The following is an 18,298-nucleotide window of genomic DNA, read 5'->3' on the forward strand; positions in this document are numbered from 1 at the left end:
GTGGAAGTATACATTTTTTAGGTCTATTGTGACACACCAGTCCTCGGACCTGATGTGACACACGATCTGTTTTATCGTGAGCATTTTGTTTAGCTGATGCAGATCTAAAAATAGGCCTTAACCCTCCATCCTTCTTTGGAACTATGAAGTACCGGCTGTAAAAGCCCGACTCTCTGCAGAGGGGAGGGACCCGTGTATAGCCTCTTTTCGCAGAAGAGTCTGTACCTCTCGTTCCATGACCAGAGGCTGCTCGGGGGTTACTACCGTAGGAGTAACCCTGCTGAACACGGGTGGGTGTGACCCGAACCCTTTTTATAATGTGAGCAGGACCCATTCTGAGATATTCGGCAGAAGTTTCCACGCTGCCAAAAAATCTACTAAGGGAACCAGCCTCTCGAGGCTGGTCTCTGGATTTTCCTGGGTGGTCAGCCCGGTGTCCTGTAACGGATAACCGGCAGGTAGCAACCGAACTGACCGCCCCGGGGCCCTCACGAGAGGGCGCGAACATCCCCAAGCCGCTACGTTTCCGGGCGGACAAGGAGATATATGTTCGCCGGGGACCGCCGCGCCCTGAAGCACCAACGGTGGCAGGGTTGGCAGACCGCCCCCCCCCCCCCCTGATGGCACCGGGAACGAGCGGGCGCCTCGGCGAGCCGCACTCTCCCGGAGGGGACTGCCATCGGAAGTCCTGCGCCTCTGACGTCTGACGTCAGGACTTCTTAGCCGAGGCCTTCCTAGCAGTAAGGACGGCCCTCAGATCCGCCCTACCACGGGAAGGTCCCGGCTGAGCGTGTCGCCCGGACCCCCGATCTCTCTGCGGGGGGGGGGGGGGGGGGGCGAGCGGCCACGCTCTCTCTTTGTTTTGCTCGGTGTAGGTTTGAGAAAGGATGTACTCGGCTGAGGCTGCCCCGCCCGACAGCCCCAGAGGGACATTTTGATTTATTTATTTATTTATTATATATATATATATATATATATATATATATATATATATATATATATATATATATATATATATATTTTTATATTTCACACATCAATATCCCCCAGCAGGTCTGCTTGTTTTATATGCTTGCAGGGCAACCGCCGTATACAAACCGGCAGCCGCCTGATCTGCTGCCGAATATGCCCTACCCCCAAAGCCGACTTTTTTTTTTTTTTTTTTTTTACCGGCTTGTTGTGGGCAGCTGTGGGGCTGTGTGACGATGTGGACTCGGGGGAGAGATAGCTCGCAAGCGTCTCTTCCCCGCGAGACATCGTCGCCCTTTCTGAATGATAGATGCAGACCCATAATCTACGCGATGCCTCGGCAAACACGCGATCTGAGCCACTAAACTCAACCCCGTAATCTACACGCTGCCTCGGCAAGCGCGAGATCCGCGATCGAGTCATAGAATCTATATTGTAGACCCGTGATCTACACGCTGCCTCGGCAAACGCGAGATCCGAGCCACTAGATTCAGCCCCTCGTAATCTCAAACATGCTGTCTGCTCGCCTGTTATATTGTTCTTTCTCTTTCTTATTTTATTTATATATTTATTTATTTTTTGGCGAACTTCTTGACACTCGGCCGGCCAGTCTAAACTTAACCTGGACACAGCGCGAGTTACACCAATAGCACCTCTTTTTATGAGTGTATGTGTGTCGTTTTCTTTTGGCAGATCATCATCAGCGCAAACAACATCCAGTTCCTCGGAGCTGGAGTGCTGCGCTGCGTTTGTGCCTCAGCGCGAGCGGAAGAAAACCGCAGAGCGTGCTTCCAGCTCGCTAACTGAGGCATGAGATCCAGCGGGTAAAGGCAGAGATAGGGGATCACCCGTCTCTAACCCCGCCACTAGATCCAACTGCGATCCCCAGGACGCGAGCCTTCGCTGTGCCTCGGCAACAGCGGGACCCGAGCCCTGAGGACCGCGAGCCAAAGCACTCTCCTCGAAGAGTGCCCGGCGTGATCTTAATATGCGCATTGGGAGTCTCTCGCAATGCTCGCAGCCGACCCCCTCGAGAGCTGACTGGGCATGCTCGAGCCCCAAACACATCACACATTAGGACGTGTGTATCCCAACCCGTGATGTAACGTGGGCAGGGAGGAACACAACACCTATATTTCTTTTTTTTTTTTTTTTTTTTGAACACACACACAATAAATGGACATACAATTCACACAGAGCGCTTGTGAAGACACAGAAGCTAGTGACTGTTTGGTCCGGGCATGCTTTATAGCTTCCTGGTCGATGACGTCACCCGCCCGTGACGTATCGTCCCACTATTGGACTGATTACACAAGTGCTTCATGACATGGCACGCAGAGGCGTCCCCTAGCGTTTCGACGCAGCTCGAAGTTCCCTCGAGATAGGGAACTTGATTTCATGGGGATGAAAGACTACAATTCCCAGAATTCTTCGCTGCCCTGTGAGGTCACTCTCAAAGCCACCTACTGAATCATTTTTACTTTCCCACCACCGCGTTCATCTTCATAAAATCAGTTCAGTTAGAGAACAGACACTACAATTACAGTTTTTCTAAATTGTTTACACACATTTTCTGAAAGCATGCCTCATATTCTAAGAACTCTACACACACACAAAAAAACAAAAAAACAAAAACACACAATGGGCAAAGCCCCTCAATTCTCCTGCAAAATTAAACTTTACATTCAAAACAATGTTATTTCTTCTCAAAATGCGATTTTGTTTTCAAATGACACAAACAAACTATCATATGTATAGACATTTATAAGAATGATGTGCGCAATGTAAACCATTATAATGAATGTAAAACACTTCATCATAATGCCTTAGGCCTTTTTTGGTTCAGTGTTACACTAACTACAGACAGTACAAACATAAGTGTGTTGTAAAATATTTGAGAATATTGTTTTTATACTCAGAACACACAAACACGGTAAAATTGTACTTTATTTTCCATCAAAAACAATATACACAGTGTACTTCCCATTCCCAACCAACACAAAGTTGCACATACACTACATACAAAACAACAGAAGAATTTACTGTATACAGTTACAGTAAAAAAAAAAAAAAAAAAAAAAAAAAAAAAAAAAAACCTATGCTGCATCCCCCTTTAGCCCTTTTATGCTAAAGCTCTGATTGCTAATTGTAAAACTGTGTGACGGGTGTTTGCTGTTGTGATGAGTCAGTGTGCATATTTGAATGGCAGTGTGTTTCCTTGTGAAAACAAGATATTTTCTCCATGAAAATTGTGCCAAAAGCAGAAAATTGTGTGTAGTGTTTGAAAAAAGTGTGTTTTAGAACTGCAATTTGAGTGTAAAGCAGGAACTGTGCTTGTAGTTTAGCAGAATTGGTTCAGGGGGTTGGTGAATAAGTTACATGTTGTGGTTATTGTGTCTCAAGTACCAGAATTTGTGTGTAAACAATTGAGAAAAACTGTAAAAACTTAAAGTGACTGTTCAATATAATGTGATTTACCCGCTGAGGAAGTGTCAGCACAAACGCAGCAGGAGGCAGGAGGCAGGAGTCAGATTACACCCATCATGATGAGAGCTGAGGTAAACGCGTCCACACTCACGGCAGTAGTGCTCAGCGCATGTTCAGTCTGGCGCGTTTTCAGTTCATGCCTTTGGAAGATTAACTTTCATAGGAATTAACTTGAGAAGATAAAATACTCACTTTGCTCCGCCGGCCGCACCGTTTCCATGAATGCCTGAGCCGAGCTGAGCTGTCAGCTGTGACCCTATCCCCCATGTGCGATTGGAAAACATGTGGAAATAGCTCCCTCTGCTGACTGTAGTCTTTAGCCTCTGGCCAAACATTTTACCGATGACGCAAATTGACGATATTTGCGTCACTGGAGTAATTTTTCCAGAAATAAAATGCATAAATCTCTTGTCTCAGGGGGATATGAGAGGGGGGAGCACGATCATTCGAATATACTCCACACTGTCAGAAAAAAGGGTACGGGCAAGGTACGTTTGTGAACACTTAGGGTACAAATGGTGAAGTTGTACCCTCAATGGGTCATAATTACACCTTATGGTACTCATATGTACCATTTTGGGGATAAAAAGGTACACATATGTTCCCAACTGTCAAAGGGTCCATGTTTGAACCATTAAATCCACAAACAAAGGTACAATTGCATGTGTGACAAAATGAGTAAGCCAAAGTGGATGAAACAGTAAAAGCTTATTACAGGCTAAACATCCACAGTGATCTGATTTGAACAATTCAGTGAACAAAACATTATTCAACCACAAATAGATTCAACGTTGAGCAAGAGATTAATTTTCATAAAGTTTTGGTTATTTGGACGAGATATACAAAATATAAAAATATATATTTAAAAGCCCACATCTTTAATGATTAGTTCTGTACATTTTGCGCATGACATTTTATTGATTATACAAAGTATAAAGATAATAACTTTTAAACATAAAGCAACTTTGTTAAAGTAAGCCTGCATTTTGTATTGTAATTTTAAACTGATATAAAAGCTGTTTTAAATTCTTCTATTAATATAACGTTAAACAAATACATGCACGTAATTTTCGTAGCAAACGCACAATGTAGATGAAACTATTTAACGTTTATTTAACATGGATAATGGATACTTTTATATGGATACTTTATGGTTACTTTTACATTGTCTCAAAGTTCAAGCACGCATATTTGCTGCGAGTCCTCTTTAAATTCGTGTTGTCCAATGGGATTGTAGCCCGCGCGCACCGCGCAGTGCATTCGCAAAGAAGTTGAGATTGTGCATGACGGTTATTCGACAATATGGCTCATTTCTGTTTCTGAATCTGACGCTGTCGATGGAGGGTTTTCTTCATAAAATGGAAGAAGCTGGAATACATGTTACTGAAGACGAAGCACAGAAATTCAGAGGTAAGTTTAGGTTTAAGTGACTTTACAGTGAAAATTATTGGTTACCTTTCAAATCATGTTCACTTTCACATTGCCTCTGTAACGTTTAACGTTAGGCCTGCCTGACGCGTGAGGGAAAAATGTATTCGAAAACACTGACCTGACAAACCAACGCATTGTTATGTTTTTTAGTTTATTGTTGTTATTACAATTATTTTAAAACATAAATTAAGATAACTTATACTCTACCGCGAGACATTGCTCAATGTGTTGTGAAAAAAAGCAATGAAACGGCCATATAACGTTATCAGATTTAACTAACGTTACCGCGCTTTGTGTGAATAGACTTTTCTATTCACTAAAGCTGGGTCTCAATAAGTAACCCCAGATTTTTAAATTCAGTTTCCCAGCATTGTCTTACTACAGTAACGTTAATACGTGTTCTCTTTGGATGCGAGCGAAAGCCTGTCTGGGTTAATTTTAACGTGTCTCTTGGTCAGTCTAAAATCATATGACTTACGAATATTATCGAAGTTGATTTTATATCAGTTTTATTCTATAAATAACGCAAACATATGTCCACGTGAGTTATAATCATTTAGTCCTGTCAGTCATGCACGAGCGAACAACGTAAGCAGCAGTCAACTGAGGCGAGTGCCCGGAATTGTGCGTTGGACGGTAGACATCGAGCCCTTCCAAGGACAGCAAGTGAAATTAGTTTATCATTATTAAGCAGAACTGGTTACGGTAACTAGTGAAATAAGTTTCTAGTCTTTGAGCTGCTAATTTAAAGGATTTTGCCTCTACTCTCACTCTCGGAAAAAAGTTAATTTATCTGTTACTACATTAAAAGGTACATATCAGTACCTTTTATATTTTGTACCTTAGGATACCACTCCAGTGATATATTTGTACCTTTTCTCAGTGTGTACAAGTAGTGTTATTATGTATTTTTCTAAATTACAGTTGATTTTTTATATACTGCTGAATGGTTATTGAAAAAGACATTGTATTTATTGTTGATGTTAAAACATCCAACTCACTGATAAATCAAAAAAACTTTTTTTTTATTTCAGAAAATGAGGTAGATGGAGAAGCAATAGAGTGTGGCCTACAAATAACATGATCTCTCATTTATTTCAAGGCTCCTTTAAAAAACAAATTTTTACATGAGGTGAAGGAGGTGGAAACACTAACATTAGAACCAGTGCCAGCAGAATCCTATCAACAAACTTCGATTAAAGAAATGTAAGTATAACATTTTTTGCGTAGTTTGTGTATTATATTTGCCTTATGTTTAGTGATCAACCGATATTGATTTTTTTTCAATATCACAAGACTGTGCTTCTCAGCGCTGTCAAAATAAGTAACATCGACCAGCCAGAAAACGTACAAGCCGATGGTGAAATTTATAAAGGCCAATTTTCAGACAATGTCTGCTTTGTCAATATATCAGCCGACCACTACTTATCTTCATTGGTACATTAGTAACCGTATGCATGTGTCACATTAGAAAATTGTTCAGCATTGTGGCTAATCATCAGTATTACTACTAATGCAAGTTTTTAACTACTACTCCACCCTCACTGCAGAAATGCAACTAGAGGAAGACTGCCTGCTGGATTTCCATTGTGTGTTCTTCATGATAGAACACACAATTTAAGTCAGCAACTTGTAAAGCAACATAAATATTTTGAATGCATATGTGTGAAACAGTGCTTTGTTGACATGCATTTGAAGTATTTGTTACTTAAGTAATAAGAATTAAAAATGTTTTAGTTTTTTTCCAATTGATTTTAAATTAATCTTTTAGGTATCCAACAAATGCAGAATATGTGCAGGTTGCAAAATAACTTATTGTGAAATACCCTTTTCTAAAGGATATTGAAGGGAACGGCTATGTAAGTTACCAGGAATGGTAGACTTTACATCATGTGAAATGACTTTACCAGTGTAAATATTAGTTCCTTAAGGTTATTGTTCCATTTATTAATTGGTCTTAGATTTTGTTTACATCTTAGCTATTCTAATTGACAGAAAGTGGTAGATTCTGTTTATATGCATTCAAAATATCTTGCCTGTATTAACTATACCATATTTTTCCCACATGTGTTAGGACACTTGGCACCAGTCCCTCAAGCGCAAATTTAAAGCTGAGCGTGCAGCTCTGGTCCATGAAGATGAGGTAAGAAAGAGTAAGGAGAAGTTTGGGCACAAAAATGTGAGGCTCCCTGTACAATCTCTAGCAGCTTCTTGTAGATCTGAGTCAGGGGTAAGTGGATCCCTGTAGTTAAAATTGGTTACTAAACAAGAGCCAAATATAATTTGACAACTAAAGAGTAATTTAATTAAAAATTATACAATAGGTTGTCTGCCTTCAGGTCATGAATAAAGACTTAATTTAACTATGTCTTCTCTTCTGTATCCATCTCATGTGCTGTTTACATTCAGCACTTCCAGGTTCTACTTCAGAATTCCAACTCTTTATTGGCCGACGCTTTTAAAGGGTTAGTTCACCAAAAAATTAATTTGATGTCATTAACTCCTCTCCCTAATGTCGTTTCACACCCGTAAGACCTCCGTTCATCTTCACACACAGTTTAAGATATTTTATATTTAGTCTGACAGCGTATGCAAGTGTATGCACACTATACTGTCCATGTCCAGAAAAGGAATAAAAACATCATCAAAGTAGTCCATATGTGACATCAGTGAGTTAATTAAGCAGCTCTTGAAACATCAAAAATACATTTTGCTCCAAAAACTACGACTTTATTCAGCATTGTCTTCTCTTCCCTGTTTGTTTTCAATCCTCAAATAAAGATTCAAACGGTTATGAATCAGTGAATCGATTCGGATCAGCAAAGTCACGTGATTTCAGCAGTTTGACACGCGTTCCAAATCATGAAATGTATTTTCGATTCTAAAAAAAGACTCTAATTAACTAACTGATGTCACATCTGGACTACTTTGATGATGTTTTTATTCCCTTCCTGGACATGAACAGTATAGTGTGCATACACTTGCATACGCTCTCGGACTAAATATAAAATATCTTAAACTGTGTTCCGAAGATAAAGAGAGGTCTTACGGGTGTGGAACGACATTAGGGTGTCATTAATGAAATAAATTTAACCTTTAACCTGAGCAGCATGTCGCATACATGTGATGCTGACTCGGGATTCAGCCAATACTGAGCCGGCATTCTGATGTAGAACCTAAATGGAAGTGCTGAATGTAAAGGGCACATGAAACTGACACAGAAGAGAAGATATTGTTGAATAAAGTCATTAATTTTGTTTTTGCGCACTAAAAGTATTCTTGTCGCTTTATAAACTTAAGGTTTAACCATTGACATGGAAAGAACCATTTGCATAGTATTTTTTTTTTAAGGAATTCATTGTGCATTCTTTAATTGAATATCTCTGTAAGGTAAAGAATTAGTGAATGGAATCATGTGTTTTTGAGATTTAACTGTTGTTGTTGTTGTTATTATTTACTTTTTTTTTACATTTGATCCAATAGGCGATTGCTTTCATTGGTGAGGATGCATCCTCTGAGGGTCCTGTGAATGTCCTACATATCCAGTAAAGCAAGATGCGATCAAACACTGCTGTGGTCAATGACCGAATGCAGCGAACTTTTGCGTGCGAAGACGGGAGATAAGAGATGGAATGACTGGAGCATATCCTTAAGAAATATCCTTTCTTAAAAACAACCTCAGGGGTCAGTGATATCACGGATTTTAAATCAGTTTGCAGCTTAAAATAAATGTTGAATGTCGTTATAAACAAAGTATGCAAAAATGTTAATTTACAGATAAGAGTTTGTAAAATTGTTGTAATTTTCAAAACCTTCAGGTGATGAAATATGTCCATTCAAGCTTAGAAATATTTGAGACAAAGAATATTAAAATTACTGATTTGATTTTAAAGTATTTTTAGTTAATGTGAATGATTAACTTTTTCATTCTGTCAATTTTCAGTTGTGTGATGAAGTTCTTCATCTGTCAGTTTAAGCCAGCGATTCAAGGATTGGTTTACCAGTATTGTGCCAAAGGTGCTTGAGCTTGTTCAAAGAAATGCTACATTGGCCAAAGTCTACAAAGAAGAAGAGATGCTTGCAAAAGAACTACCAGGTATTGACATAAAACATAATGGTTTTGAGCAATTACGGATTAATGTGCCCGGGCGACCATGTGCATGTTACTTTCAGTTTATATAGATTTAGTGATTTAAAAGCCCAGCTGGTGATACTGGTATTACTGGTGTTGTCACACGTCATTAACCTGTGCGAAAATTTCCTCACTGTCACATCCCTAATTCAAGTTAACCATAAAAAGATAAGAATTTTTTTAACTCAAAAACATTCAACTCTGTGTTCGTGCTGCTTCGCTGAGCCAGAGAGAAAAGTTTTAAACCACACAATATATAAATAATAGTGATCAAAATAGAGCAAACCACCTTTTGAAATTAACAGTTGTATCGTTTACATATTACGCAATCAAGTGACCGTTAGAAATGTTTTGTCAATAAATCATTAATTCAAAAGATTCTTCAAAAACACTGATTCATCCAGTTATAAAACGTATTTATTAATGATTCATTGAATTTATTCAAAACCATTTTTTAAAATAATTATTAGGATTATTAGATTATTGGATTATTAGGCTGCTGTCACTTAAGGGTTAGTAAAAAAAAAAATTATATTAATGTTACATTTGTTGATATTTCCAGTTAATCTGTTTTTGTTTTGTTTTTAAAATTTCTGAACTATGACTTACAATGAATAAAGGAAACCACTTTTGGGAGGGTATAAATTAATATGAAAGCAGGAAGTTTATAATATTAAATTATTGAGGAGTGTGTTATCTATTTTTATTACAGATTCTGACTTTCGTGCAGCACTTTTAAAGCACTGAGAAAGCTGAGAGCTTATTCGCATTGAGAGGTATGGAACCATTTGTTAAACTCACTTTTTAATAATCTGATACATGTCCTGTTATAATGTTCTGATAGTTATTGAATTGTTTAACTGATAGATGTTTAACACGTTCTTTATTTTTCCTTGCAGTGTGATGCTGATACGCCATACCCAACCATACATTTGGTAGACACTGACTTGAACCCTCTTGGAGAGAGCCATTTTCCAGTCAAAGTGGAGGTGTGCAGGGGAAATAGGAGTTGAAGAAGGGACAATTGCAGCCTTCAGTGCCTACTATCTTTTAAACATGGCTCATCCACCCTACATGAAGAATACACTGACCTTCCTGTAGCATGCCATAGCAAAGATTGGTGAGGTGGGTGGCAAGCCCCTTCCAATAACTGTCACCCGAATAATCAATATCCTGTACTAAAAGAGACTACGTTGTCTTTGCTCCCATTAGAGCTACAGAAAATTCTTAAAGATACTGCATTTAGTGAAATGTGTGTTTGTGATTAAATGTTTTAAGGGTATAAAGTTAAAATGAATTTACTGTTGAAAAAAGATTGCTTTGATTTATTGATGTTCAAAACATTTTAGAACATGTAGACTGTAATAGAAAATGTTAAAGGTCCCGTTCTTCACGTGTTTTCGAAGCTTTGATTATGTTTACAGTGTGCAATATAACATGAGTTCATGTTTCGCGTGTAAAAAAACAGTATTTTTCACACAATTTAATTATCTGTACAGCGCTGTTTCCTCTGTCCTAAAAACGGCCTGATGATTTCCTTGTTCTATGAAGTCCCTCCTTCAGAAATACGTAACGAGTTCTGATTGGGCCAGCGCTTCCCGTGTTGTGATTGGACAGCAGCTTAGCGCACTTTGCCCGGAAAGGTCCCACCTCTTACCATAATGGGGCGATGCAAGCTGAATGCGTGCTCTTATCCACGTGGGAGAGCAACGAGACCACGCCCCCTATTTTGCGTGTTCTTGTGGGCGGAGCTTTAGTCAACAAACGGTTCTAGTGACATCATCACAGCAGGAAGTGCAGCGGTGTAGTCCAAACCGGCCGCTCGCTGTAGGCTTTGAAAGGGAACTTCTGTTAAATAAAATATCTCTCTTGGCATTGAACTTTGAGCTTTATAATTTTTCAGGTATCATTTATGCTCTAACAGCAACATTACACACTAAAGTTTGAAAGATGGAATCGCAAAGAAAGGGACCTTTAAAATGAGATCTAGTGCTGTTTAAAAAAAAAATAATGTTATGTTAATGTTACTTGTGTTATTACGGTTAAAATGGTATGTACTGATTTTGAAAGCTTAATATTATTTATATGAAGTTAGTATAAACCTAACAGTAAAATTGCTTAATATATAAGCATCCTGTTATGACTGTGAGAATAATATGTGATAAAATGTTAAGGGTATAAAGTTACAATTAATTAACTAATGTTAATAAATTAATGTACTGTTGAAAAAAGTACAATGTATGTATCCTGTTGTGACATTGTGATTGCTTGAAACCTCTTCTGAAAATGTGAGAATTTAATAAATGTGATTAAAATTATTCTGGCCTTTTTAATGTGCAAAATAGAGTACAAATTTGCCATCACAAGGTACAAAATGCTTGTCACTGGGGCAGTACCCTTAAAAGGACAAATATGTACCTTTTTTAAAGGTACATTATAGTACCATTGCACTATAAGGTACAAATTTGTCTGCAGAGGTACATATTTGCCTTTGAAAGGTACATACTGCAAGGGTACAGATATGTACCCATGTATAAGGGTACAACGGGTGTACCCTTGAGGGTACTGCCCCAGTGACAAGCCATTGTACCCCAAAAGGTACAAATTTTGCACATTTTTTCTAACAGTGCAGGGTTAGAAAGCCATATGCTAATCGCTGAAGTAACCCTTTAAACTCAGCTCACTTCTTAGGACAATTTCCTGCCCAAACTAAGTAAGGTTTTCCAATGGTTTTAGCAAGTTTTGGCTGTTAGCTCCCATTGGTCCTTTTAGGCTGAGCCCTCCATGTTATGGGCAAGGTCCTTTGCTCTCTGTAATGTGCTCGTTCTAAGTATCATTCCGCCAGACAGTGAAATTGAGTGCTATGGCTCTCTTTGAGCCTCCTGGGTATAACTGGCTTTAAGGTGAAGTGTTGATAGGCCTGCTTTTGCTTTAGAGAGTCATCTTTCTGTGGCCTCTGCTCCGCAGAGCTCTGCTTGAATAGCAGTATAGAGTTGTCAAGCTCTTTTGTGAGCCTATTTGGTAAGCAGTCCTTAAACTGCACAGAATGTAGTTAGGCTTCCTCTCGCTCAAGAGAGTTGTCTTGCTGAGGCCTCCGTTCTTAGAGGTCGGTTGGGGCAGCAACGCCAGGATGTATGGCTCTCGGTGAACCTCTTTGGTAGAACCAACTTTAGGGATGTGTTGTTAGGTTTCCTCTCAATTTAGACAGTCATCATGCTGAGACCTCTGCTCCCCAGAGCTCCGCTGAAGATAAGATGTCTAAGTTGTGTGGCTCTCTGTGAGCCTCTTTGGTGAGGTGGTCTTTTAGCGTATTGTAGTTAGGCTTCCTCTCGCTATAGAGTGTTGCTACACTCTAAAAAGGGATGGGTTTAAAACAACCCAAGTTGGGTTGAAAATGGACAAACCCAGAAATTGGGTTGTTTGAATGGGTCCAGTTACTGAGTTCAAACAACCCAATTTCTGGGTTTGTCCATTTTCAACCCAACTTGGGTTGTTTTAAACCCAGCACTTTTTAGAGTGTAGGCTTCCTTTCGCTATAGACCATCAATATGCTAAAGCCTCCACTCTGAGAGCTCCGTGTAGGCGGTGGAATAGTTTGTAGGCACACTTTTGAGCCTCCCTGGTTAACTGTCTTCAAAGTGGGTACTGCTAGGCCATCTCTCACTCTAGTTTTTTTTTTTTTTGGCTGAGGCCTCCACCATGCAGGTCCTGAGCTCTTTTAACTGATATTTCACTTGATCAGATCATATCTGTCTTTGTCTCAGAGAACAATCTATCAGACTCCTGTCTGTCTGTCATGCCTCACACCCTGTAGTTTCCACTGCAACAGAAACAGCAGAGTGGATGAAAGTATTTATGAGTCAGCAGCCTTGACAATGTAGGAAATGCAAAACCACTTGAAAAGTGCAAGAAGCCAGCTGGGGACTAAAATTATGTTGAAAAACTGTTTTTCCAGTTAGCTGAGTATGTCTGTGGAGTGATTTACTCAGTACCTCACTGAACTTAATTTTCAGTTAAATTCTCTCAAGACTCAAATAGTTTTTACTCATAATAAGCAATGAGTATAAGGCAAAAATCGATGTATCGTTATTAAATTACTTTGAACGTGTTTTACTCACTCTTTGTTTGTCTGTTTTTCCCATCATTATCATTATTAAAAGTTCTGAGGTGTTAATATTCACGGTAAATGGCACCATCATCACCATCATTTATAACTGCTGCTTTATGCCCCTATTACACATGCGTGCCAGATGTGCCAGAAAAGCATGTCAGTTTGCTAACTGAGAAAACTGAGATTATTGAGAAAATATTATTTATGGTTTTTTATCAATGGAGAATGGAAACCTTCAAATTTTGCCTCCATGGACTATACCCCCCTATTGTGTGAATGTGCATGTGTGAGAGTGAGAAAACAGAGAAAAGTAGAAACACAGGTCTATGGCTTGAGGTCATTGGTGCAGGTGCTCAGAGAAGTTTAAAAAACTCCCTCACAGACACAGAACTACAGTTTGCGTTATTCTTTAAGATATTATTTTCCCCCAGATTTTGCCTGTGTCTGGTGCACAGGATAACCATTCAATATAAATGCATGAGAAGAGCCACAGCATGGATTAACTATTTAACAACTCAGCCTGTGGATAAATAAAAATAAAATAGGAAGATTCTAGCAGAAGAGTACTGAGTTTACAAACTGAAGTAGCGAAAATCTCAATCATTGAGAAACACACGACGGAAAGATTTATAACCTATAGAAGGGGTTTTAAAGGTCCTGTTTTCCTTGTGTTTTTGAAGCTTTGATTATGTTTACAGTGTGAAATATAACATGAGTTCATGTTTCACGTGTAAAAAAACCAGTATTTTTCACACAATTTACTTATCTGTACAGCGCTGTTTTCTCTGTCCTAAAAACGGCCTGATGATTTCCTTGTTCTATGAAGTCCCTCCTTCAGAAACACGTAACGAGTTCTGATTGGGCCAGCGCTTCCCGTGTTGTGATTGGACAGCAGCTTAGCGCACTTTGCCCGGAAAGGTCCCGCCTCTTACCATAACGGGGAGATGCAAGTGCTGAATGCGCGCTCTTCTCCACGTGAGAGAGCAACAAGACCACACCCCCTATTTTGCGTGTTCTTGTGGGCGGAGGGTTAGTCAACAAACGGTTCCAGTGACGTCATTCCTGAAGGAAGTGCAGGAGTGTAGTCCAAACAGACCGTTTGCTGTAGGCTTTGAAAGGGAACTTCTGTTAAATAAAATATCTCGCTTGGCATTGAACTTTGAGCTTTATAATTTTACAGGTATTATTTATGCTCTAACAGCAACATTACACACTAACTAAAGTTTGAAAGATGGAATTGCGAAGAACGGGACCTTTAACATTTTTAAATGCCAATTAAGGACCTCAAACATAATATATGATGATAAGGCAACCCCTTATTCACTAAAATACTGTTTAAGCCTAAAGAGAACATTTTTATGTAGTACATAAAGCAGCTAATGGACACACAAGATACTGAATGTTACTTTTGATATCACAGGGCCACCACTGAGAGACCACTGATTTAAGGGGAAACTAGGAAATTGTGGTAAACCCCATGGTAAAATGTGTTAAATTGATCTTTCAGTTCTATACTCTTTGTGCTAATCAAGTATTTAATAAACAAACATGGAAGAGGCAGGATTGTGTGTAGAACACTGTTCTTACACTGTTGTAAATGACAGACATTCTAGAAAATCTCCAGAGCTTTCAGTGCTGATTCTGTGTGGGCTGAGTGATGGGTGACTGGATGAACAAAGATACAGAGAGAAGGGGAGAAGCAGAAGCTGTGATAAAGGCAAGCAGAACAAAGGTGGTAGTAAAAAGGGCAAAGAAAAGACATAAACAGCTGGGATATTGAGATACTAAAATCAGTTTTTAAAGTCTCTAAAAAAAGACAGTGCTGACTGGTGGCCCGGGAGGCATCGCCTGAAGTGATTTCATTTCACTCCTTCTTCCTCCCCCAAGGACCCTTAATTACACTTGTCGGAGGCACAGGGGGTCAGAGGGGTGGGGGTTGATGGGATGCTAGAGAATCTCTTCATGTATTATGGAGGAGTGAATCCTCTTGAGAATTATGCGTGTTTGTGTGTGTGTGTGTGTGTGTCTGAGGCATGATCGGAGGGGTGGGGGTTCTGGGGGGGATGCCTCTTTGCAATCCTTCTTCAGCAGTTCAAAAGATGTGTGAAGAACACATGAATTATAAATCCCATCTGCACAAGACATGTGTGAGAGTGTGTGAAACACAAAATGCATTTGAAAGGTGTGATTGGAAGTGCTGCTCTGCTTCCAGCTTATGAATGTGGGTGTACTCCTGCGTCTACATACGCAACAGCTCCCTGTCTTTTCTCTGTGCGCACACTCCTGTTATTTGTGGCGCACTTCAGATAAACACATCAGAATGGATTCATGCCGCCTGGGTCTGTGCTCCCAAAACTGCACAATCAGCTTCAGTGCGACTGGGAGTTTGCTAAAGAGACTCTGAGAAATGGTCATTTGTATACATCAAGAGAAATGCAATCAATAAAGAAAGCTCGACTGGTTTGTCTACAAGCCTGATGGAAAGCATATTTATTACATTTTCGAAGAGGAGCATTACATTCCTATCATAAAAGGTACGCTAAACTACAAGGCGTTTTCAAATCAGGCATCTTTTCTTTGGTTTAACAGAGCCATGTACAGTCAGTTAAGATTGACAATTATGAGGCTCTTCATAAACCACATACAGGATCAGTTCAAATATCTGTATCTACACAAATGAATGAACAAATGACAAAGCCAATATCAATGATGGAGACTTCCAGTCCAATCGAGTTTATAGGGCTCTGTTTTGAAATCGCTCCCTATACCCTTAAAAGGGGCACTATTTGAGGGAACGGCCATTTGTAGAGGTGGCCGAAACAATAGAGGATGTTATAGAGTACACTCATTAAATCCCATAATGCATGATGCGATAACGAGTGTACAACGGATGTACACTAAATGGCTAGAGAATACCCCATAATGCACTGTGAGAGTCCTACCGAATTAATTCCCCCATCTTGCCAAAAGATGCCGTCGGCAGTGGAATCATCCATCCATCCATCCATCCATCCATCCATCCATCCACCGCTGGTCCAGTGCAGGTACAGCATAATATCATACAGGTTTAAATTCCTTTTTAATAATTAAATTGTTTAATTAAGGTTTATACATAGTTTAAATGAGTTCAGGATAAATCTTTTTGTTATTACAGGAGTTATATTAAACAGCAAGCACAAACTATGCAAAAGCGCTAGCTCCTTAGCTTCTAAATTCGGCTTTTCATTTGCTGTTTTCATTTACTCCTTCAAACTGACTATATTAGTTGACTTATGTAGGGAATATGGAATGGGATGGGGATGAACACAGCTTAGTTATACAGTGAGGTTCTGTTCACAAAGCACATTTATCCAACTCACCCTTAAAATGAGCCCTGGATATTTATATAGTTTTATCGTTTATCACTCCTGAATCTGATGCTGTGTAAACGTGCTAAGTGCTATGCTCGTGCTAAGGGGTCCCAAAAAAGATTTTACAAAATGTTTTTAGGGCTGTTAAAATAAACGAGATATAAGTATCAGCCTCAGACGTCACACCCACGAACCGCCCACACTTCATTTGCTAAGCGTCTGATGCACATGGCACACTGAACTGGAAACACTTTCGCAGAAGTCTTAATCTGATTGGCTGACTTCCAGGAAACTGGCTGACTCCACCAGGAAACAAAATCTGTGACAATGAGCACTTCACATGAGCAAGTAAATGCTGGATTTTCCAAACAGGAGTGTACAGGGAGCTTTTAATTTGAAGTGGCTGCTGACGAAGTACACACTGTTGAAATAATCAGTGCTTATTCATTGAAGAAGGATGAAAATTATGAGAGCAAAGCTTACAGATATCTCCAAGTAATTTTTGTGTGTGTTTTAATGCAGACTGCTTTGTCCTTATTTTCAGCAAATAAACAATGCAAATAATGATAACAATCCGCATTAAAACACAAGAAATTAGTTGATGTCTATAAAGATTGTTTGCAGATTGTTTGTGTCAACCTTAAAGGGGACATATGATGCCGCCTTTCACAAGATGAAATATAAATCTCTGGTGTCCCAAAATGTGTCTATGAAGTTTCAGCTCAGCTCTTTTATAGCTTGTCAAATGTGTCCCTATTTTGGTGTGTGCAAAAAATGCACCGTTTTTGTGTGTGTCCCTTTAAATGCAAATGAGCTGCTGCTTCCCGCCCCTCTACAAGCTTCAGATACTCCGTCAACAATAAAACAGGCAAATCTAAATCAGCCAAAATGTCAGAAATAACCAGATGTGGAGACACAGTCAGACACAGATGGAGAGAATCAGGAAGAGGTTGCAACTTTTAAACTGCACCTGGATGTTTCTGAATGGCTAGTGGATGCATTTCTGTAGCATTAGTGTCACATGCCTGTCCTGTCTTGTGTGCACATGTGGGTTTTGTCAGTATGGCCTTTGTGCTTCTGTCATTGTCTGATCCCTCCCCCTTGTTATCTGATTAGTGTTGATTTCTCCCACCTTTCTTCCCCTTATAAGCTCCTTGTGTTTGTCAGTCTGTGTTGGATCCTTGTGTAATGTCTGCGTCTCCCGTCCTCCCCGTGATTCTGTTCTGGTATGTTTTTGAGTTTATTTTTTGATTACGTATTTTTGCCCCCTTGTGGGTTTTGTTTTGTATTTATGTTTTATTTTATAATAAATTACCACTTCTTTGCACATGAGTCCTCGCACCATTTTCCCTTGTTTGTGACGTGACAGAAGGATCCAACCGTAGAGGACTCAGCAAGAGGATTGTTTATCTTTGTTTGTTTGCTCTTTGAACTATGGAGCTAACTAGGCACGTACAGGTGATGCGGCAGGTGAACTCTAAATACATCCGCCAACAGGGGGCGGGTGTAAGAGAGTTCGCCTGCCAATTCCTTATTGAGGTGCATCACCTGTACCTCAATGAGACAGACATGCCTCTCAGCCCCATGGAGGTTGAGAGAATGGGAACCCCGGACTTTTGGGAGTTTGTGGAACAGCTGGACTCCAGTCCCTCTAGGACCAGGGGCTGGATAGCTCCGGTGGTTCCTGTTCCAGTGGCCCAAGCTCCGGTGGTCTCTAAGAGGAGGAGGAGAAGGAAGGCTCCCTCCGTGCCTGTTCCAGTGGTCCCAGTTCCAGTGGTCCCTGTGCCGGTGGTCCCAGTGCCGGCGGCTCGTATGCCG

The 18,298-nt window shown here is 40.0% G+C and overlaps 1 protein-coding gene and 2 long non-coding RNA genes across 7 annotated transcripts in view; 2 read left to right on the top strand and 1 right to left on the bottom strand.

Moving 5' to 3' along the window:
* sorcs2 (sortilin-related VPS10 domain containing receptor 2) overlaps nucleotides 1–18,298 on the bottom strand; it is a 244,308-nt gene that overhangs the window by 134,776 nt on the left and 91,234 nt on the right. The window lies entirely within an intron of this gene.
* On the top strand, nucleotides 4,772–6,463 carry LOC137071128 (uncharacterized). Its single transcript, XR_010904391.1, has 3 exons — nucleotides 4,772–4,866; nucleotides 5,990–6,093; nucleotides 6,438–6,463. It is a non-coding gene; the product is annotated as an uncharacterized lncRNA (long non-coding RNA).
* LOC137071123 (uncharacterized) lies at nucleotides 8,349–11,055 on the top strand. Its single transcript, XR_010904390.1, has 4 exons — nucleotides 8,349–8,571; nucleotides 8,831–8,983; nucleotides 9,732–9,795; nucleotides 9,919–11,055. It is a non-coding gene; the product is annotated as an uncharacterized lncRNA (long non-coding RNA).

This window comes from Pseudorasbora parva, chromosome 1 (assembly GCF_024679245.1).
Source record: "Pseudorasbora parva isolate DD20220531a chromosome 1, ASM2467924v1, whole genome shotgun sequence".
NCBI lineage: Eukaryota > Metazoa > Chordata > Actinopteri > Cypriniformes > Gobionidae > Pseudorasbora > Pseudorasbora parva.